The sequence below is a fragment of the Carcharodon carcharias genome, chromosome 33 (assembly GCF_017639515.1).
Source record: "Carcharodon carcharias isolate sCarCar2 chromosome 33, sCarCar2.pri, whole genome shotgun sequence".
NCBI lineage: Eukaryota > Metazoa > Chordata > Chondrichthyes > Lamniformes > Lamnidae > Carcharodon > Carcharodon carcharias.
The window spans coordinates 7,905,250-7,925,609 of record NC_054499.1 but is presented as its reverse complement, the minus strand read 5'-3'; the positions used below and the strand labels follow the sequence as shown (position 1 = coordinate 7,925,609).

The 20,360-nt window shown below is 52.1% G+C and overlaps 1 protein-coding gene across 3 annotated transcripts in view; it reads left to right on the top strand.

Annotated features, from left to right (window-relative positions):
* Positions 1-1,466: 1,466 nt before the first annotated feature.
* LOC121272384 (monocarboxylate transporter 13-like) overlaps positions 1,467-20,360 on the top strand; it is a 189,208-nt gene continuing 170,314 nt past the window's right edge. For all 3 annotated transcript variants that reach the window (XM_041179046.1, XM_041179051.1, XM_041179041.1), the window contains exon 1: positions 1,467-2,029. The gene's annotated coding sequence lies outside the window, so the exon portion shown is untranslated. The remainder of the gene's footprint in view (positions 2,030-20,360) is intronic.

The following is a 20,360-nucleotide window of genomic DNA, read 5'->3' as shown; positions in this document are numbered from 1 at the left end:
CGCCATCGCCCCCATTCCCTACCCTCTCGCTGTCTCCCCCCACCCCCCCCCATTCCCCACCGGTCCCCCCACATGGGTATACTATCACAGGAAAGGATTGACCGGCTGGGTCTCTTCTCTCTTGGGAAAAGAAGGCTGAGGGGGCGACCTGACCGAGGCCTTTAAAATGATGAAAGGTTTTGATCGAGTGGGTCCAGACAGAATATTTCCTCTTGTGGGGGAACAGCAGAACTAGAGGCTGTCAACGTAGGACAGTCACCAGGAAATCCAATGGGGAATTCAGGAGAAACTTCTTTACCCAGAGAGTGTGGGGAATGAGGAACTCGCTCCCACAGGGAGTGGGTTGCGGTGAATCATGTAGAGAGGTTTAAGCGGATAAAAGCAAAGTACTGCGGATGCTGGAAATCTGAAATAAAAACAGAAAATGCTGGAAATGCTGGGCTGGGGTCTGAGGAAGAGTCATAGGGACTGGAAACGTTAGCTCTCTTTCTCCCTCCACAGGTGCTGTCAGTCCTGCCGAGTGTTTTTCCTGCATCCTCTACATTTAAGGGGAAGCTGGGTCAACAGGGTGAGGGGGAGGAGAGTAATACATTTGGATGAGAAAAGATGGGAGGAGTCTCAGGTGGGGAATAAACAGCAGCACGGGGCAGAGGGGCTGAATGGCCTAGTTCTGAGCCCTCGATCCTGTTTAACCTGATGGTAATCGAGCGGAAAGTTCCGTCGACCGTACCAATCCCTTTCATTTTAAACTCCTTCATTGGATCAATGGTCAATATTCGAGTGAACGCGGCATCTTACAACAACCTGCCAGTTATCTAAATTAATTAACTTTTGATCCTTTGTATTATTAGCCCGGTATTATTCTGGTGAATCCACACTGCACCCGCTCCAGGACCAAACGCACCCTTCCTGAAGAGTCATAGAGTTATACAGCACTGAAACAGGCCCTTCGGCCCATCGTGTCCATGCTGGCCATCAAGCCCCTATCTATTCTAACCCCATTTTCCAGTACTTGGCCCGTAGCCCTGTATAATATGGCATTTCAAGTGCTCATCTAAATAATATTTAATTGTTGTGAGGGAATAGTGAAGCAAGGGTGTTAAATATGGAGTGGGCTCTGTCAGGGAAGGAGATGAAGTTCTTGGGGGGTCTAAGCTTGGCTCACGATTGAAGGATGAGAGGTGGAGGTTTCAATAAACAGCAGAGATTCCACCCAGGGCTGCCACTGCTCCTCCGGTGCGGCAGGTGGCGCAGTGCTGGGCGGAGCCGCTCTAGCTGATGCTGCCACTGCTCCTCCGGTGCGGCAGGTGGCGCAGTGCTGGGCGGAGCCGCTCTAGCTGATGCTGCCAATGCTCCTCCAGTGCGGCAGGTGGCGCGGTGCTGGGAGGAGACGCACGAGCTGATGCTGCCACTGCTCCTCCGGTGCGGCAGGTGGCGCGGTGCTGGGAAGAGCCGCTCTAGCTTGTGCTGCCACTCTTCCAGGCCGGCAGGTGGCGCGGTGCTGAGAGGAGCCGCTCCAGGTGCTGCTGCCACTGTTCCTCCGGTGCGGCAAGTGGCGCGGTGCAGACAGAAGCCCCTGCAGCTGATGCTGCCACTCTTCCAGGCCAGCAGGTGGCGCAGTACTGGGAGGAGCAGCTGCCGCTGATGCTGCCACTCTTCCAGACCGGCAGTTGGCGCGTTGCTGGGAGGAGCCGCTCCAGCTGCTGTAACTCCTCCGGGACGGCAGGGGGCGATGTGCTGCGCGTAGCCACTCCAGCTGCTGCAACTCCTCCGGCGCGGCAGGGGGCGATGTGCTGCGCGTAGCCGCTCCAGCTGCTGTAGCTCCTCCGGCGCGGCAGGGGGCGATGTGAATCGCGGAGCCGCTCCGGCTGCTGTAGCTCCTCCGGTGAGGCAGGGGGCGATGTGCTGGGGGAGGGGCCTCTATCTCTGACGCTCCACCGGCGCGGCCAGGAAGGTGGAGCTTTGACCGCAGGATCGACTCCTTCAGTTTGAATGAGCGCGTGGCCGGAGCGAGGGTGGAGAGAGCGAGGTAAGGGAGCGGGACAATGGGGGGGGGGGGGGGGGGGGGGGGGGGGGGGGGGGGGGGAGGGGGGGTCACAGGGGCGGGGCTTGAGTAGCGGGCGGGGCCACATGGGGTGGGGCGACATGGGGTGGGGTCACAGGGGGCGGGGTAACATGGGGCGGGGCAACCTGGGGCCAGGAAGGGCGGGGCTACCGAGTGCTGGGCGGGGCTGCAGCAGAGGGTGGGGCTACCTGGGGAGGGGGGTCACCGGGTGGGGCTACAGTGTTGGTGGGGGAGGGGGTGTCTGAGGGAGAGGGGGATGGGGGTGAGAATGGAGGGAAATAGGTTCATTAATGGTTTGTGGGAATGAGGTGAGGGTGAGTGGATTGGGAATGGGGAAGAGAAGGTGGGGAATGGGGGGGGGGAGGGGAGGGGGAGGGGGAGAACGGGGGGAGGGGAGGGGGAGGGGAGGGGGAGAACGGGGGGAGGGGGGCTGGGGCGTGAGGAACGGGATTGGGGAGGGGGTGGGGAAACGGTGTCGAGGGTTGTGTGTGTGTGTGTGTGTGTGTGTTAGTTTACTGGTGTCGAGGATTGTGTGTGTGTTAGTTTAGTGGTGTGGAGGGTTGTGTGTGTGTTAGTTTAGTGGTGTGGAGGGTTGTGTGTGTGTTAGTTTAGTGGTGTGGAGGGTTGTGTGTGTGTGTGTGTGTGTGTGTGTTAGTTTAGTGGTGTGGAGGGTTGTGTGTGTGTTAGTTTAGTGGTGTGGAGGGTTGTGTGTGTGTTAGTTTAGTGGTGTGGAGGGTTGTGTGTGTGTTAGTTTAGTGGTGTGGAGGGTTGTGTGTGTGTTAGTTTAGTGGTGTGGAGGGTTGTGTGTGTGTTAGTTTAGTGGTGTGGAGGGTTGTGTGTGTGTTAGTTTAGTGGTGTGGAGGGTTGTGTGTGTGTTAGTTTAGTGGTGTGGAGGGTTGTGTGTGTGTTAGTTTAGTGGTGTGGAGGGTTGTGTGTGTGTTAGTTTAGTGGTGTGGAGGGTTGTGTGTGTGTTAGTTTAGTGGTGTGGAGGGTTGTGTGTGTGTTAGTTTAGTGGTGTGGAGGGTTGTGTGTGTGTTAGTTTAGTGGTGTGGAGGGTTGTGTGTGTGTTAGTTTAGTGGTGTGGAGGGTTGTGTGTGTGTTAGTTTAGTGGTGTGGAGGGTTGTGTGTGTGTTAGTTTAGTGGTGTCGAGGGTTGTGTGTGTGTGTGTGTGTGTGTGTGTGTGTGTGTTAATTTACTGGTGTCGAGGGTTGTGTGTGTGTGTGTGTGTGTGTGTGTTAATTTACTGGTGTCGAGGGTTGTGTGTCTGTGTGTCTGTGTGTGTGTTAGTTTAGTGGTGTCGAGGATTGTGTGTGTGTTAGTTTAGTGGTGTCGAGGATTGTGTGTGTGTTAGTTTAGTGGTGTGGAGGGTTGTGTGTGTGTTAGTTTAGTGGTGTCGAGGGTTGTGTGTGTGTGTGTGTGTGTGTGTGTGTGTTAATTTACTGGTGTCGAGGGTTGTGTGTGTGTGTGTGTGTGTGTGTGTTAATTTACTGGTGTCGAGGGTTGTGTGTCTGTGTGTCTGTGTGTGTGTTAGTTTAGTGGTGTCGAGGATTGTGTGTGTGTTAGTTTAGTGGTGTGGAGGGTTGTGTGTGTGTTAGTTTAGTGGTGTCGAGGGTTGTGTGTGTGTGTGTGTGTGTGTGTGTTAGTTTAGTGGTGTCGAGGATTGTGTGTGTGTTAGTTTAGTGGTGTGGAGGGTTGTGTGTGTGTTAGTTTAGTGGTGTGGAGGGTTGTGTGTGTGTTAGTTTAGTGGTGTCGAGGGTTGTGTGTGTGTGTGTGTGTGTGTGTGTGTGTTAATTTACTGGTGTCGAGGGTTGTGTGTGTGTGTGTGTGTGTGTGTGTTAATTTACTGGTGTCGAGGGTTGTGTGTCTGTGTGTCTGTGTGTGTGTTAGTTTAGTGGTGTCGAGGGTTGTGTGTGTGTTAGTTTAGTGGTGTGGAGGGTTGTGTGTGTGTGTGTGTGTGTGTGTGTGTGTGTGTGTTAATTTACTGGTGTCGAGGTGTGTGTGTGTGTGTGTGTGTTAGTTTAGTGGTGCCGAGGGTTGTGTGTGTGTGTGTGTGTGTGTGTGTGTATGTGTGTTAGTGGTGTCGAGGGTTGTGTGTGTGTGTATGTGTGTGTGTGTATGTGTGTTAGTGGTGTCGAGGGTTGTGTGTGTGTGTGTGTGTGTGTGTGTTAGTTTAGTGGTGCCGAGGGTTGTGTGTGTGTGTATGTGTGTGTGTGTATGTGTGTTAGTGGTGTCGAGGGTTGTGTGTGTGTGTATGTGTGTGTGTGTATGTGTGTTAGTGGTGTCGAGGGTTGTGTGTGTGCGTATGTGTGTGTGTTAGTTTAGTGGTGCCGAGGGTTGTGTGTGTGTGTGTGTGTTAGTTTAGTGGTGTCGAGGGTTGTGTGTGTGTGTGTGTGTGTTAGTTTAGTGGTGTCGAGGGTTGTGTGTGTGTGTGTGTGTTAGTTTAGTGGTGTCGAGGGTTGTGTGTGTGTGTGTGTGTGTGTTAGTTTAGTGGTGTCGAGGGTTGTGTGTGTGTGTGTGTGTGTGTTAGTTTAGTGGTGCCGAGGGTTGTGTGTGTGTGTATGTGTGTGTGTGTATGTGTGTTAGTGGTGTCGAGGGTTGTGTGTGTGTGTATGTGTGTGTGTGTATGTGTGTTAGTGGTGTCGAGGGTTGTGTGTGTGTGTATGTGTGTGTGTTAGTTTAGTGGTGCCGAGGGTTGTGTGTGTGTGTGTGTGTGTGTGTGTGTGTTAGTGGTGTCGAGGGTTGTGTGTGTGTGTGTGTGTGTGTGTGTTAGTTTAGTGGTGCCGAGGGTTGTGTGTGTGTGTATGTGTGTGTGTGTATGTGTGTTAGTGGTGTCGAGGGTTGTGTGTGTGTGTATGTGTGTGTGTGTATGTGTGTTAGTGGTGTCGAGGGTTGTGTGTGTGTGTATGTGTGTGTGTGTATGTGTGTTAGTGGTGTCGAGGGTTGTGTGTGTGTGTATGTGTGTGTGTTAGTTTAGTGGTGCCGAGGGTTGTGTGTGTGTGTATGTGTGTGTGTTAGTTTAGTGGTGCCGAGGGTTGTGTGTGTGTGTATGTGTGTTAGTTTAGTGGTGTCGAGGGTTGTGTGTGTGTGTGTGTGTGTGTGTGTGTGTGTTAGTTTAGTGGTGTCGAGGGTTGTGTGTGTGTGTGTTTAGTGGTGTCGAGGTGTGTGTGTGTTAGTTTAGTGGTGTCGAGGTGTGTGTGTGTATGTGTGTGTGTGTGTTAGTTTAGTGGTGTCGAGGGTTGTGTGTGTGTGTGTGTGTGTGTGTTAGTTTAGTGGTGTCGAGGGTTGTGTGTGTGTGTGTGTGTGTGTGTGTGTGTGTTAGTTTAGTGGTGTCGAGGGTTGTGTGTGTGTGTGTGTGTGTGTGTGTGTTAGTTTAGTGGTGTCGAGGGTTGTGTGTGTGTGTGTGTTTAGTGGTGTCGAGGTGTGTGTGTGTTAGTTTAGTGGTGTCGAGGTGTGTGTGTGTATGTGTGTGTGTGTGTTAGTTTAGTGGTGTCGAGGTGTGTGTGTATGTGTGTGTGTGTATGTGTGTGTGTGTGTTAGTTTAGTGGTGTCGAGGTGTGTGTGTGTATGTGTGTGTGTGTATGTGTGTGTGTGTATGTGTGTTAGTGGTGTCGAGGGTTGTGTGTGTGTGTATGTGTGTGTGTTAGTTTAGTGGTGCCGAGGGTTGTGTGTGTGTGTATGTGTGTGTGTTAGTTTAGTGGTGCCGAGGGTTGTGTGTGTGTGTATGTGTGTGTGTTAGTTTAGTGGTGCCGAGGGTTGTGTGTGTGTGTATGTGTGTGTGTTAGTTTAGTGGTGCCGAGGGTTGTGTGTGTGTGTATGTGTGTGTGTTAGTTTAGTGGTGCCGAGGGTTGTGTGTGTGTTAGTTTAGTGGTGCCGAGGGTTGTGTGTGTGTGTATGTGTGTGTGTGTATGTGTATTAGTGGTGTCGAGGGTTGTGTGTGTGTGTGTGTGTGTGTGTTAGTTTAGTGGTGTCGAGGATTGTGTGTGTGTTAATATGGTGATGTTGGGATTCAGTGTGAGGTGAGAGTGACTGCTCTTGACATCAGGGCTGCATTTGACCGTGTGCCAAGGAGACCTAGCTAAACTGGAGTCAATGGGAATCGGGGAGAAACCTCTCAACTGGTTGGAGTCATACCCAGCATAAAGGAAGATGGTTGTGGTTGTTGGAGGTCAATTATCTCAGCTCCAGGAGATCCTCCAGGTTGTGTTCTAGGCTGAACCATTTTCAGCTGCTTCATCAATGACCTTTCTTCCATCATAAGGTCAGAAGTGGGGATATTCGCTGATGATTGCACAATGTTCAGCACCATTCACGGCTCCTCAGATACTGAAGCAGTCCACGTCCTAATGCAGCAAGACCTGGACAATATCCAGACTTGGGCTGACAAGTGTCAAGTAACATTCGTACCACACAAGTGCCAGGCAATGACCATCTCCAATTAGAGAGAATCTAACCATCACCCCTTGACATTCACTGGCATTACCATCACTGAATCCCCCACTATCAACATCCTGGGGGGGTTACCATTGACCAGAAACTGAACTGGACCAGCCACATAAATACTGTGGCTACAAGAGCAGGTCAGAGGCTGGGAATCCTGCAGCGAGTAACTCACCTCCTGACTCCCCAAAACCTATTCACCATCTACAAGGTACAAGTCAGGAGTGTGATGGAATATGCATCATTCGCCTGGATGAGTGCAGTTCCAACAACACTCAAGAAGCTGGACACCATCCAGGATAAAGCAGCCCCGCTTGATTGTCACCCCATCCACAAACATTCACTCCCTCCACCACCGATGCACAGTAGCAGCAGTGTGTGTACCATGTACAAGATGCACTGCAGGAATTCACCAAGGCTGTTTAGACAGCACCTTCCAAACCACGACCACTACCATCTAGAAGGACAAGGGCAGCAGACACATGGGAACGCCACCACCTGGAAGTTCCCCTCCAAGTCACTCACCATCCTGACTTGGAAATATATCGGCCGTTCCTTCCCTGTCGCTGCGTCAAAATCCTGAAAATCCCTCCCTAACAGCGCGGTGGGTGTACCTACACCACATGGACTGCAGCGGCTCAAGAAGGCAGCTCACCACCACCTTCTCAAGGGGCAATTAGGGATGGGCAATAAATGCTGGGCCCAGCCAGATACACCCACCTCTTGTGAGAGAATAAAGAAACGTGGTGTTGGGATTCTTTGAGTGTGTGTGTGTGTTAATATAGTGGTATTGGGGATCCAGGCTATAACCTTGTGGATGTGACACTATGATTTATCAGTGAGGTACATTTGTTGGATGTGTTCTCTCTGTTGTGGGCCAAGTAATTTCCTTTCAGTGTATTGTCGAGCTCTGACCTTCCTGTTCAACGTACTGAGCTGAACGTGTCGGGGGGAAGAGGGGGCGAGAGACTGGGGTACCAGGGGGCAGGGAACCGGCGGGCAAAGGGGTGGGGATTGGGGGCTGGGGGTTGGTGAATACGGGGCGAGAGCGTGGATAATATGGGGAGTGGATGAGGGGAATAGAGGGTGAGGGCTTGGGGAATAGGGGGCAAGAGGCTGGAGAATGTGAGGTGGGGAATGGGGAGGTGGGGATTGGGGTGGGGTGAGGTGAAGTGTGGGGCATAGGGGACGAGGGGCGGGGAATGGGGACGGGGGGGTGGGGAATGGGGGTGAGGGTTTGAGAAGGTGGGGAAAGGGGGCAAGGGGGTCGGAATGGGTGTGAGGGGTGGGGAATGGGGGGATGTGGGGGTGGGGAACTGGGGGACGAGGGGGTGGGGAACAGTGTTGAGGGTTGTGTATGTTTACTGGTGTCGAGGGTTGTGTGTGTGTGTGTTAGTTTAGTGGTGTCGAGGGTTGTGTGTGTGTTAGTTTACTGGTGTCGAGGGTTTTGTGTGTGTGTGTGTGTGTGTTAGTTTAGTGGTGTCGAGGGTTTTGTGTGTGTTAGTTTAGTGGTGTCACGGGTTTTGTGTGTGTGTGTGTGTGTGTGTGTGTGTGTGTGTGTGTGTGTGTGTGTGTGTTAGTGGTGTCGAGGGTTGTGTGTGTGTGTATGTGTGTGTGTTAGTTTAGTGGTGTCGAGGGTTGTGTGTGTGTTAATATGGCGATGTTGGGATTCAGTGTGAGGTGAGAGTGACTGCTCTTGACATCAGGGCTGCATTTGACCGTGTGCCAAGGAGACCTAGCTAAACTGGAGTCAATGGGAATCGGGGAGAAACCTCTCAACTGGTTGGAGTCATACCCAGCATAAAGGAAGATGGTTGTGGTTGTTGGAGGTCAATTATCTCAGCTCCCGGAGATCCTCCGGGTAGTGTTCTAGGCTAAACCATTTTCAGCTGCTTCATCAATGACCTTTCTTCCATCATAAGGTCAGAAGTGGGGATATTCGCTGATGATTGCACAATGTTCAGCACCATTCACGGCTCCTCAGATACTGAAGCAGTCCACGTCCTAATGCAGAAAGACCTGGACAATATCCAGACTTGGGCTGACAAGTGTCAAGTAACATTCGTACCACACAAGTGCCAGGCAATGACCATCTTCAATTAGAGAGAATCTAACCATCACCCCTTGACATTCATTGGCATTACCATCACTGAATCCCCCACTATCAACATCCTGGGGGGGGTTACCATTGACCAGAAACTGAACTGGACCAGCCACATAAACACTGTGGCTACAAGAGCAGGTCAGAGGCTGGGAATCCTGCACTGAGTAACTCACCTCCTGACTCCCCAAAACCTATTCACCATCTACAAGGTACAAGTCAGGAGTGTGATGGAATATGCATCATTCGCCTGGATGAGTGCAGTTCCAACAACACTCAAGAAGCTGGACACCATCCAGGATAAAGCAGCCCTGCTTGATTGGCCCCCCATCCACAAACATTCACTCCCTCCACCACCGATGCACAGTAGCAGCAGTGTGTGTACCATGTACAAGATGCACTGCAGGAATTCACCAAGGCTGTTTAGACAGCACCTTCCAAACCACGACCACTACCATCTAGAAGGACAAGGGCAGCAGACACATGGGGAACACCACCACCTGGAAGTTCCCCTCCAAGTCACTCACCATCCTGACTTGGAAATATATCGGCCGTTCCTTCACTGTCGCTGGGTCAAAATCCTGGAACTCCCTCCCTAACAGCACTGTGGGTGTACCTACACCACATGGACTGCAGCGGTTCAAGAAGGCAGCTCACCCCCACCTTCTCAAGGGGCAATTAGGGATGGGCAATAAATGCTGGGCCCAGTCAGCGACGCCCACATCTTGTGAGAGAATAAAGAAAAGTGGTATTGGGATTCTTTGAGTGTGTGTGTGTGTTAATATAGTGGTATTGGGGATCCAGGCTATAACCTTGTGGATGTGACACTATGATTTATCAGTGAGGTACATTTGTTGGATGTGTTCTCTCTGTTGTGGGCCAAGTAATTTCCTTTCAGTGTATTGTCGAGCTCTGACCTTCCTGTTCAACGTACTGAGCTGAACGTGTCTGGGGTGGGGTTGGGCGTGAGAGACTGGGGTACCAGGGGGCAGGGAACCGGCGGGCGAAGGGGTGGGGATTGGGGGCCGGGGGTTGGTGAATACGGGACGAGAGCGTGGAGAATATGGGGAGTGGATGAGGGGAATAGAGGTTGAGGGCTTGGGGAATAGGGGGCAAGAGGCTGGAGAATGTGAGGTGGGGAATAAGGGAGGTGGGGATTGGGGTGGGGTGAGGCGAAGTGTGGGGCATAGGGGACGAGGGGTGGGGAATGGGGGCGAGGGGGTGGGAAATGGGAGCGACGGGGTGGGGAATGGGGGGGGGTAAGGGGATGGGGATGGGAAACGGGGGTGTGAGGGGTTGGGGAACGAGGGGGCGAGGGGTTGGTGAACAGGAGGGTCGAGGCGTTGGGGAACTGGGGGACGAGGGGTGGGGAACGGTGTTGAGGGTTGTGTGTGTTTAGTGGTGTCGAGGGTTGTGTGTGTGTGTGTGTGTGTGTGTGTGTGTGTGTGTGTGTGTGTGTGTTAGCTTACTGGTGTCGAGGGTTGTGTGTGTGTGTGTGTGTGTTAGCTTACTGGTGTCGAGGGTTGTGTGTGTGTGTTAGTTTAGTGGTGTCGAGGGTTGTGTGTGTGTGTGTGTATGTGTGTTAGTTTAGTGGTGTCGAGGGTTGTGTGTGTGTGTGTGTGTGTGTGTGTGTGTGTGTGTGTGTATGTGTGTTACTTTAGTGGTGTGGATGGTTGTGTGTGTGTGTGTGTGTGTGTTAATTTACTGGTGTCGAGGGTTGTGTGTGTGTGTGTTAGTTTAGTGGTGTCGAGGGTTGTGTGTGTGTTAGTTTAGTGGTGTCGATGGTTTTTGTGTGTCTGTGTGTGTGTTAGTTTAGTGGTGTCAAGGGTTGTGTGTGTGTTAGTTTAGTGGTGTCGAGGGTTTTGTGTGTGTTAGTTTAGTGGTGTCGAGGTGTGTGTGTGTGTGTGTGTGTGTGTGTGTTAGTGGTGTCAAGGGTTTTGTGTGTGTGTGTGTGTGTGTGTGTGTGTGTGTGTGTGTGTGTGTGTGTATGTGTGTGTGTTAGTTTAGTGGTGTCGAGGATTGTGTGTGTGTTAATATGGCGATGTTGGGATTCAGTGTGAGGTGAGAGTGACTGCTCTTGACATCAGGGCCGCATTTGACCGAGTGTGCCAAGGAGACCTAGCTAAACTGGAGTCAATGGGAATCAGGGAGAAACCTCTCAACTGGTTGGAGTCATACCCAGCACAAAGGAAGATGGTTGTGGTTGTTGGAGGTCAATTATCTCAGCTTCCGGAGATCCTCCGGGTAGTGTTCTAGGTTAAACCATTTTCAGCTGCTTCATCAATGACCTTTCTTCCATCATAAGGTCAGAAGTGGGGATATTCGCTGATGATTGCACAATGTTCAGCACCATTCACGGCTCCTCAGATACTGAAGCAGTCCACGTCCTAATGCAGCAAGACCTGGACAATATCCAGACTTGGCTGACAAGTGTCAAGTAACATTCGTACCACACAAGTGCCAGGCAATGACCATCTCCAATTAGAGAGAATCTAACCATCACCCCTTGACATTCACTGGCATTACCATCACTGAATCCCCCACTATCAACATCCTGGGGGTTACCATTGACCAGAAACTGAACTGGAAGAGCCACATAAATACTGTGGCTACAAGAGCAGGTCAGAGGCTGGGAATCCTGCAGCGAGTAACTCACCTCCTGACTCCCCAGACCTATTCACCATCTACAAGGTACAAGTCAGGAGTGTGATGGAATACGCATCATTCGCCTGGATGAGTGCAGTTCCAACAACACTCAAGAAGCTGGACACCATCCAGGATAAAGCAGCCCCGCTTGATTGTCACCCCATCCACAAACATTCACTCCCTCCACCACTGACGCACAGTAGCAGCAGTGTGTGTACCATCTACAAGATGCACTGCAGGAATTCACCAAGGCTGTTTAGACAGCACCTTCCAAACCACGACCACTACCATCTAGAAGGACAAGGGCGGCAGTCACATGGGAACACCACCACCTGGAAGTTCCCCTCCAAGTCACTCACCATCCTGACTTGGAAATATATCGCCGTTCCTTCACTGTCGCTGGGTCAAAATCCTGGAAATCCCTCCCTAACAGCACTGTGGGTGTACCTACACCACATGGACTGCAGCGGTTCAAGAAGGCAGCTCACCCCCACCTTCTCAAGGGGCAATTAGGGATGGGCAATAAATGCTGGGCCCAGCCAGAGACACCCACATCTTGTGAGAGAATAAAGAAAAGTGGTATTGGGATTCTTTGAGTGTGTGTGTGTGTTAATATAGTGGTATTGGGGATCCAGGCTATAACCTTGTGGATGTGACACTATGATTTATCAGTGAGGTACATTTGTTGGATGTGTTCTCTCTGTTGTGGGCCAAGTAATTTCCTTTCAGTGTATTGTCGAGCTCTGACCTTCCTGTTCAACGTACTGAGCTGAACGTGTCGGGGGTGGGGGTGGGGCGAGAGACTGGGGTACCAGGGGGCAGGGGACCGGCGGGCGAAGGGGTGGGAATTGGGGGCCGGGGGTTGGTGAATACGGGACGAGAGCGTGGAGAATATGGGGAGTGGATGAGGGGAATAGAGGTTGAGGGCTTGGGGAATAGGGGCAAGAGGCTGGAGAATGTGAGGTGGGGAATAGGGGAGGTGGGGATTGGGGTGGGGTGAGGTGAAGTGTGGGGCATAGGGGACGAGGGGTGGGGAATGGGGACGAGGGGGTGGGGAATGGGGGTGAGGGGGTCGGAATGGGTGTGAGGGGTGGGGAATGAGCGTGAGGGGGGTGGGGAATGGGGGCGAGGGGGTGGGAAATGTGAGCGACGGGGTGGGGAATGGGGGGGGTAAGGGGATGGGGATGGGAAACGGGGGTGTGAGGGGTTGGGGAACGAGGGGGCGAGGGGTTGGGGAACAGGAGGGTCGAGGGGTTGGGGAACTGGGGGACGAGGGGGTGGGGAACGGTGTTGAGGGTTGTGTGTGTTTAGTGGTGTCGAGGGTTGTGTGTGTGTGTGTGTGTGTATGTGTTAGCTTACTGGTGTCGAGGGTTGTGTGTGTGTGTGTTAGTTTAGTGGTGTCAAGGGTTGTGTGTGTGTGTGTGTGTGTGTGTGTTAGCTTACTGGTGTCGAGGGTTGTGTGTGTGTGTGTGTCTGTGTGTGTGTGTTAGTTTAGTGGTGTCGAGGGTTGTGTGTGTGTGTGTGTGTGTGTGTGTGTTAGTTTAGTGGTGTCGAGGGTTGTGTGTGTGTTAGTTTAGTGGTGTCGAGGGTTTTTGTGTGTCTGTGTGTGTGTTAGTTTAGTGGTGTCGAGGGTTGTGTGTGTGTTAGTTTAGTGGTGTCGAGGGTTTTGTGTGTGTTAGTTTAGTGGTGTCGAGGTGTGTGTGTGTGTGTTAGTGGTGTCAAGGGTTTTGTGTGTGTGTGTGTGTGTGTGTGTATGTGTGTGTGTGTTACTTTAGTGGTGTCGAGGATTGTGTGTGTGTTAATATGGTGATGTTGGGATTCAGTGTGAAGTGAGAGTGACTGCTCTTGACATCAGGGCCGCATTTGACCGTGTGCCAAGGAGACCTAGCTAAACTGGAGTCAATGGGAATCGGGGAGAAACCTCTCAACTGGTTGGAGTCATACCCAGCACAACGGAAGATGGTTGTGGTTGTTGGAGGTCAATTATCTCAGCTCCAGGAGATCCTCCGGGTAGTGTTCTAGGCTAAACCATTTTCAGCTGCTTCATCAATGACCTTTCTTCCATCATAAGGTCAGAAGTGGGGATATTCGCTGATGATTGCACAATGTTCAGCACCATTCACGGCTCCTCAGATACTGAAGCAGTCCACGTCCTAATGCAGCAAGACCTGGACAATATCCAGACTTGGGCTGACAAGTGTCAAGTAACATTCGTACCACACAAGTGCCAGGCAATGACCATCTCCAATTAGAGAGAATCTAACCGTCACCCCTTGACATTCACTGGCATTACCATCACTGAATCCCCCACTATCAACATCCTGGGGGGGTTACCATTGACCAGAAACTGAACTGGACCAGCCACATAAATACTGTGGCTACAAGAGCAGGTCAGAGGCTGGGAATCCTGCAGCGAGTAACTCACCTCCGGACTCCCCAAAACCTATTCACCATCTACAAGGTACAAGTCAGGAGTGTGATGGAATATGCATCATTCGCCTGGATGAGTGCAGTTCCAAGAACACTCAAGAAGCTGGACACCATCCAGGATACAGCAGCCCTGCTTGATTGGCCCCCCATCCACAAACATTCACTCCCTCCACCACCGATGCACAGTAGCAGCAGTGTGTGTACCATGTACAAGATGCACTGCAGGAATTCACCAAGGCTGTTTAGACAGCACCTTCCAAACCACGACCACTACCATCTAGAAGGACAAGGGCAGCAGACACATGGGAACGCCACCACCTGGAAGTTCCCCTCCAAGTCACTCACCATCCTGACTTGGAAATATATCGGCCGTTCCTTCACTGTCGCTGGGTCAAAATCCTGGAAATCCCTCCCTAACAGCACTGTGGGTGTACCTACACCACATGGACTGCAGCGGCTCAAGAAGGCAGCTCACCCCCACCTTCTCAAGGGGCAATTAGGGATGGGCAATAAATGCTGGGCCCAGTCAGCGACGCCCACATCTTGTGAGAGAATAAAGAAAAGTGGTATTGGGATTCTTTGAGTGTGTCTGTGTGTTAATATAGTGGTATTGGGGATCCAGGCTATAACCTTGTGGATGTGACACTATGATTTATCAGTGAGGTACATTTGTTGGATGTGTTCTCTCTGTTGTGGGCCAAGTAATTTCCTTTCAGTGTATTGTCGAGCTCTGACCTTCCTGTTCAACGTACTGAGCTGAACGTGTCGGGGGGAAGAGGGGGCGAGAGACTGGGGTACCAGGGGGCAGGGAACCGGCGGGCGAAGGGGTGGGGATTGGGGGCCGGGGTTTGGTGAATACGGGACGAGAGCGTGCAGAATATGGGGAGTGGATGAGGGGAATAAAGGTTGAGGGCTTGGGGAATAGGGGGCAAGAGGCTGGAGAATGTGAGGTGGGGAATAGGGGAGGTGGGGATTGGGGTGGGGTGAGGTGAAGTGTGGGGCATAGGGGACGAGGGGTGGGGAATGGGGACGAGGGGGTGGGGAATGGGGGGTGAGGGGGTCGGAATGGGTGTGAGGGGTGGGGAATGAGCGTGAGGGGGGTGGGGAATGGGGGCGAGGGGGTGGGAAATGGGAGCGACGGGGTGGGGAATGGGGGGGGTAAGGGGATGGGGATGGCAAACGGGGGTGTGAGGGGTTGGGGAACGAGGGGGCGAGGGGTTGGGGAACAGGAGGGTCGAGGGGTTGGGGAACTGGGGGACGAGGGGGTGAGGAACGGTGTTGAGGGTTGTGTGTGTTTACTGGTGTCGAGGGTTGTGTGTGTGTGTGTGTGTATGTGTGTGCGTGTGCGTGTGTGTTAGCTTACTGGTGTCGAGGGTTGTGTGTGTGTGTGTTAGTTTACTGGTGTCGAGGGTTGTGTGTGTGTGTGTGTGTATGTGTGTGTATGTGTGTTAGTTTAGTGGTGCGGAGGGTTGTGTGTGTGTGTGTGTGTGTGTGTATGTGTGTTAATTTACTGGTGTTGAGGATTTTGTGTGTGTGTGTGTGTTAGTTTAGTGGTGTCGAGGGTTGTGTGTGTGTTAGTTTAGTGGTGTCGAGGGTTTTTGTGAGTCTGTGTGTGTGTTAGTTTAGTGGTGTCGAGGGTTTTGTGTGTGTTAGTTTAGTGGTGTCGAGGTGTGTGTGTGTGTGTGTTAGTTTAGTGGTGTCGAGGATTGTGTGTGTGTTAATATGGTGATGTTGGGATTCAGTGTGAGGTGAGAGTGACTGCTCTTGACATCAGGGCCGCATTTGACCGTGTGCCAAGGAGACCTAGCTAAACTGGAGTCAATGGGAATCAGGGAGAAACCTCTCAACTGGTTGGAGTCATACCCAGCACAAAGGAAGATGGTTGTGGTTTTTGGAGGTCAATTATCTCAGCTCCAGGAGATCCTCCGGGTAGTGTTCTAGGCTAAACCATTTTCAGCTGCTTCATCAATGACCTTTCTTCCATCATAAGGTCAGAAGTGGGGATATTCGCTGATGATTGCACAATGTTCAGCACCATTCACGGCTCCTCAGATACTGAAGCAGTCCACGTCCTAATGCAGCAAGACCTGGACAATATCCAGACTTGGGCTGACAAGTGTCAAGTAACATTCGTACCGCACAAGTGCCAGGCAATGACCATCTCCAATTAGAGAGAATCTAACCATCACCCCTTGACATTCACTGGCATTACCATCACTGAATCCCCCACTATCAACATCCTGGGGGTTACCATTGACCAGAAACTGAACTGGAAGAGCCACATAAATACTGTGGCTACAAGAGCAGGTCAGAGGCTGGGAATCCTGCAGCGAGTAACTCACCTCCTGACTCCCCAGACCTATTCACCATCTACAAGGTACAAGTCAGGAGTGTGATGGAATACGCATCATTCGCCTGGATGAGTGCAGTTCCAACAACACTCAAGAAGCTGGACACCATCCAGGATAAAGCAGCCCCGCTTGATTGTCACCCCCATCCACAAACATTCACTCCCTCCACCACCGACGCACAGTAGCAGCAGTGTGTGTACCATGTACAAGATGCACTGCAGGAATTCACCAAGGCTGTTTAGACAGCACCTTCCAAACCACGACCACTACCATCTAGAAGGACAAGGGCAGCAGACACATGGGAACACCACCACCTTGAAGTTCCCCTCCAAGTCACTCACCATCCTGACTTGGAAATATATCGCCGTTCCTTCACTGTCGCTGGGTCAAAATCCTGGAAATCCCTCCCTAACAGCACTGTGGGTGTACCTACACCACATGGACTGCAGCGGTTCAAGAAGGCAGCTCACCCCCACCTTCTCAAGGGGCAATTAGGGATGGGCAATAAATGCTGGGCCCAGCCAGAGACACCCACATCTTGTGAGAGAATAAAGAAAAGTGGTATTGGGATTCTTTGAGTGTGTGTGTGTGTTAATATAGTGGTATTGGGGATCCAGGCTATAACCTTGTGGATGTGACACTATGATTTATCAGTGAGGTACATTTGTTGGATGTGTTCTCTCTGTTGTGGGCCAAGTAATTTCCTTTCAGTGTATTGTCAAGCTCTGACCTTCCTGTTCAACGTACTGAGCTGAACGTGTCGGGGGTGGGGTTGGGCGCGAGAGACTGGGGTACCAGGGGGCAGGGAACCGGCGGGCGAAGGGGTGGGGATTGGGGGCCGGGGGTTGGTGAATACGGGACGAGAGCGTGGAGAATATGGGGAGTGGATGAGGGGAATAGAGGTTGAGGGCTTGGGGAATAGGGGGCAAGAGGCTGGAGAATGTGAGGTGGGGAATAGGGGAGGTGGGGATTGGGGTGGGGTGAGGTGAAGTGTGGGGCATAGGGGACGAGGGGGTGGGGAATGGGGGTGAGGGGGTCGGAATGGGTGTGAGGGGTGGGGAATGAGCGTGAGGGGGGTGGGGAATGGGGGCGAGGGGGTGGGAAATGTGAGCGACGGGGTGGGGAATTGGGGGGGTAAGGGGATGGGGATGGGAAACGGGGGTGTGAGGGGTTGGGGAACGAGGGGGCGAGGGGTTGGGGAACAGGAGGGTCGAGGGGTTGGGGAACTGGGGGACGAGGGGGGTGGGCAACGGTGTTGAGGGTTGTGTGTGTTTAGTGGTGTCGAGGGTTGTGTGTGTGTGTGTGTGTGTGTGTGTGCGTGTGCGTGTGTGTTAGCTTACTGGTGTCGAGGGTTGTGTGTATGTGTGTTAGTTTACTGGTGTCGAGGGTTGTGTGTGTGTGTGTGTGTATGTGTGTTAGTTTAGTGGTGTGGAGGGTTCTGTGTGTGTGTGTTAATTTACTGGTGTCGAGGGTTTTGTGTGTGTGTGTGTGTGTGTTAGTTTAGTGGTGTCGAGGGTTGTGTGTGTGTTAGTTTAGTTGTGTCGAGGGTTTTTGTGAGTCTGTGTGTGTGTTAGTTTAGTGGTGTCGAGGGTTGTGTCTGTGTGTGTGTGTGTGTGTTAGTTTAGTGGTGTCGAGGGTTTTGTGTGTGTTAGTTTAGTGGTGTCGAGGGTTGTGTGTGTGTGTGTGTGTGTGTATGTGTGTTAGTTTAGTGGTGTGGAGGGTTGTGTGTGTGTGTGTGTGTGTGTGTGTTAATTTACTGGTGTCGAGGGTTGTGTGTGTGTGTGTTAGTTTTGTGGTGTCGAGGGTTGTGTGTGTGTTAGTTTAGTGGTGTCGAGGGTTTTTGTGTGTCTGTGTGTGTGTTAGTTTAGTGGTGTCGAGGGTTGTGTGTGTGTTAGTTTAGTGGTGTCGAGGGTTTTGTGTGTGTTAGTTTAGTGGTGTCGAGGTGTGTGTGTGTGTGTGTTAGTGGTGTCAAGGCTTTTGTGTGTGTGTGTGTGTGTGTATGTGTGTGTTTTAGTTTAGTGGTGTCGAGGATTGTGTGTGTGTTAATATGGTGATGTTGGGATTCAGTGTGAGGTGAGACTGACTGCTCTTGACATCAGGGCTGCATTTGACCGTGTGCCAAGGAGACCTAGCTAAACTGGAGTCAATGGGAATCGGGGAGAAACCTCTCAACTGGTTGGAGTCATACCCAGCATAAAGGAAGATGGTTGTGGTTGTTGGAGGTCAATTATCTCAGCTCCAGGAGATCCTCCGGGTTGTGTTCTAGGCTGAACCATTTTCAGCTGCTTCATCAATGACCTTTCTTCCATCATAAGGTCAGAAGTGGGGATATTCGCTGATGATTGCACAATGTTCAGCACCATTCACGGCTCCTCAGATACTGAAGCAGTCCACGTCCTAATGCAGCAAGACCTGGACAATATCCAGACTTGGGCTGACAAGTGTCAAGTAACATTCGTACCACACAAGTGCCAGGCAATGACCATCTCCAATTAGAGAGAATCTAACCATCACCCCTTGACATTCACTGGCATTACCATCACTGAATCCCCCACTATCAACATCCTGGGGGTTACCATTGACCAGAAACTGAACTGGACCAGCCACATAAATTCTGTGGCTACAAGAGCAGGTCAGAGGCTGGGAATCCTGCAGCGAGTAACTCACCTCCTGACTCCCCAAAGCCTATTCACCATCTACAAGGTACAAGTCAGGAGTGTGATGGAATATGCATCATTCGTCTGGATGAGTGCAGTTCCAACAACACTCAAGAAGCTGGACACCATCCAGGATAAAGCAGCCCCGCTTGATTGTCACCCCATCCACAAACATTCACTCCCTCCACCACCGACGCACAGTAGCAGCAGTGTGTGTACCATCTACAAGATGCACTGCAGGAATTCATCAAGGCTCCTTCGACAGCACCTTCCAAACCACGACCCCTAACATCTAGAAGGACAAGGGCAGCAGACACATGGGGAACACCACCAACTGGAAGTTCCCCTCCAAGCCACTCACCATCCTGACTTGGGAATATATCGGCTGTTCCTTCACTGTCACTGGGTCAAAATCCAGGAGCTCCCTCCCTAACAGCACTGTGGATGTACCTACGCCACATGGGACTGCAGCGGCTCAAGAAGGCAGCTCACCACCACCTTCTCAAGGGGCAATTAGGGATGGGCAATAAATGCTGGGCCCAGCCAGAGACACCCACCTCTTGTGAGAGAATAAAGAAAAGTGGTATTGGGATTCTTTGAGTGTGTGTGTGTGTTAATATAGTGGTATTGGGGATCCAGGCTATAACCTTGTGGATGTGACACTATGATTTATCAGTGAGGTACATTTGTTGGATGTGTTCTCTCTGTTGTGGGCCAAGTAATTTCCTTTCAGTGTATTGTCGAGCTCTGACCTTCCTGTTCAACGTACTGAGCTGAACGTGTCGGGGGGAAGAGGGGGCGAGAGACTGGGGTACCAGGGGGCAGGGAACCGGCGGGCGAAGGGGTGGGGATTTGGGGCTGGGGGTTGGTGAATACGGGGCGAGAGCGTGGATAATATGGGGAGTGGATGAGGGGAATAGAGGGTGAGGGCTTGGGGAATGGGGGCAAGAGGCTGGAGAATGTGAGGTGGGGAATAGGGGAGGTGGGGATTGGGGTGGGGTGAGGTGAAGTGTGGGGCATAGGGGACGAGGGGCGGGGAATGGGGACGGGGGGGTGGGGAATGGGGGTGAGGGTTTGAGAAGGTGGGGAAAGGGGGCAAGGGGGTCGGAATGGGTGTGAGGGGTGGGGAATGAGTGTGAGGGGGGTGGGGAATGGGGGCGAGGGGGTGAGAAATGGGAGCGACGGGGTGGGGAACGAGGGAGCGAGGGTTGGGAATGGGAGGGTCGAAGGGTTGGGGAACTGGGGGACGAGGGGTTGGGGAATGGGGGGATGTGGGGGTGGGGAATGGGGGGGGTGAGGTGGTGGGGAACGGTGTTGAGGGTTGTGTATGTTTACTGGTGTCGAGGGTTTTGTGTGTGTGTGTGTGTGTTAGTTTAGTGGTGTCAAGGGTTGTGTGTGTGTGTGTGTGTGTGTGTGTGTGTGTGTGTGTGTGTGTGTGTGTGTATTACTTTAGTGGTGTCGAGGGTTGTGTGTGTGTGTGTGTTTAGTGGTGTCGAGGGTTTTGTGTGTGTTAGTTTAGTGGTGTCGAGGTGTGTGTGTGTGTGTGTTAGTGGTGTCGAGGGTTGTGTGTGTGTGTATGTGTGTGTGTTAGTTTAGTGGTGTCGAGGATTGTGTGTGTGTTAATATGGCGATGTTGGGATTCAGTGTGAGGTGAGAGTGACTGCTCTTGACAT